This window comes from Octopus bimaculoides, chromosome 1 (assembly GCF_001194135.2).
Source record: "Octopus bimaculoides isolate UCB-OBI-ISO-001 chromosome 1, ASM119413v2, whole genome shotgun sequence".
Taxonomy (NCBI): Eukaryota; Metazoa; Mollusca; class Cephalopoda; order Octopoda; family Octopodidae; genus Octopus; species Octopus bimaculoides.
The window spans coordinates 131,585,375-131,587,737 of record NC_068981.1 but is presented as its reverse complement, the minus strand read 5'-3'; positions in this window follow the sequence as shown (position 1 = coordinate 131,587,737).

Below are 2,363 nucleotides of genomic sequence, written 5' to 3'. Positions count from 1 at the left end.
TGGTTGAAATTATCGAAATAAGACAATTTTTTACATGAAATAAATTCGAATACAAAAGTATTTTTCTGTTCTATAACACAAAATAGATAAGTATACGAAGTTTGAAAGTCTTTCGGTACCAAAAACACTACGTAAAACATTAATGAAAAATGTGGCCCCCGTTTTAAAAAAGATCCCGCCGCCCTTATAATAACAGTGATAACAACAACAACAACAACAACAACAACAACAACAACAACGATAATAATAATAAATAATAATAATTCTTTCTATTATAGGCACAAGGCCTGGAATTTGTGGAGAGTGGGATAGTCGATTACATCGGCCCAGCATTTCACTGGTACTTAATCTATCAACCCCGAAAAGAAGAACGGGCAAAGTCGACCTCGGCGGAATTTGATCTCAGAACGTAGCTAAGCATTTTGCCCGGCGTGCTAACGATTCTACCAGCTGGCCGCCCTTATAACAACAACAGCAGCAGCAGCAGCAGCAGCAGCAGCAGCAGCAAGAACAACAACAATAAATTCCCTGATTCAATACCAGGCACTAGCTCTCTTATAGCATACAGAAATTAGCACTACTAGGCACCGCACACATCCTACGTAAAACACTTTCAATACAGTAAAAATAAGAGCATCATGACAAACCACAGCACATACCCAAGGCACAAAGAGCTGCACTTAGTAGTGCAGTGAAAGCACGTGATAAAAATATGACTACTGAATGATAATAATCTTTGCCATAGGCACACGGCCCAAAATATGTGGGGAGGGTGTAAGTCGATCACATCGTCCCCAGAACTTAATAATAATAATAATAATAATAATAATAATAATAATAATAATAATAATAATAATAATGATAATAGACAAGGAAAAATGAAGTTGCATATTAACTGATCCATCATGTCTGTTTGATTCGGGAGAGGGTCTAAGCCGATTACGTCAACCCCAGTATTCAACTGGTACTTATTTTATTGACCCTAGAAGGATGAAGGTAGAGTCGACCTCGGCGGAATTTGAGCTCAGAACGTAAAGACGGACGAAATGCCGCTAAGAATTTTGCCCGGCGCAATAACGATCCTTCCAGCTCAACGACTTAATGGTGGTGATGATTAGCATAAGGTCAGAAATGAGACAACCGCCTTTTATTACTGGTATTTTGTCGATCGAGGAAAAGGCAAAACCTGACGCTTAAGCCTGAAAGTAAAGTGATGTAACTTAATACCGTAATGAATTTATCTTTGCACTAACACATTCTAACTTCTGACCCAAAGACGCAATGTGTTTCAACTTGGCCTACTCTACTGCTACTACAACGGCTTTTCTGTCGATACATCATGGTCAAATGATTAATAGGAAGCTTGCTTCACACCCTCGAGGTTCCTGATTCGATATCTCTGAGTGGCATCTTGAACAAGTACTTTCTTTTTTTACGATAGCATTGGGTCGACCCAAACTTTGTGAAGGAAATTGGGTTAACAGAAACTGTGTGGAAGGCCGTCGAAGAAATTGTACAAGTCATTCAAAGTGCCAGCTTTGTCACACTCTGTGTCACGCTGATCTGATTCTGCTTGAGAGTTTCGTTAGCAGTATGTACGTGTGTGGAATACTCAAGCATTCAAGCAATAATTTGACGAGCAGACAGCTCAAATTCATTTGATCAAACAACCGGAAATTCACGGTCGGGAATTCTGATTGAAATCCAGCTATTTTAATTTTTTACACCTCCTTCTATTCTTTTGAATAAGCTAGTGGCATACCGCCTCCTTCTGGAGCCATTCGCGACACCTTTTTCTTCTCTCGTCACTCCTAACTAGTGACTCCCCTCAGGGCCTGCACTAATCAATTCCTCTTCAGAAAACCAACCCTTTGTAATAATGTTTTCCACAATTTTTTCCTTAAATATGTCAAGGGCATATGAAGATCATTACCACATCCCTTTCCTCTTGACTAAATTATACACAAAATATAATCGTGATGCCATTTAGGAAAGCTTCAATGACGCTATTCATTCTTTTCTGTGTGTTGATCATGTGCCAAAGGATTTCAATAGAATATGCTACAGTGAATTAATAATGAGAAGAGAAAAGTATGTTTCTGATTTTAATCAAGTATCTAATATCGTCTGAAGTGTTATAAAAAAAATAACACAGTTAGAAAATTAAATGGATCATGTGACAGTGGGAAAACATGACACTCAGAAAAGTATTTAAAATATGAGGCTCGTAATATTTGTTTCATATTTTGTGTAACTGTTGGCATTTGGGGCAGAAACATTGATATACTCTGTGAAAAACGTATTTAGAAAGATAAATGTGTGTGTGTTTGTGTGTGTGTGTGTGTGTGTGTGTGTGTGTGTGT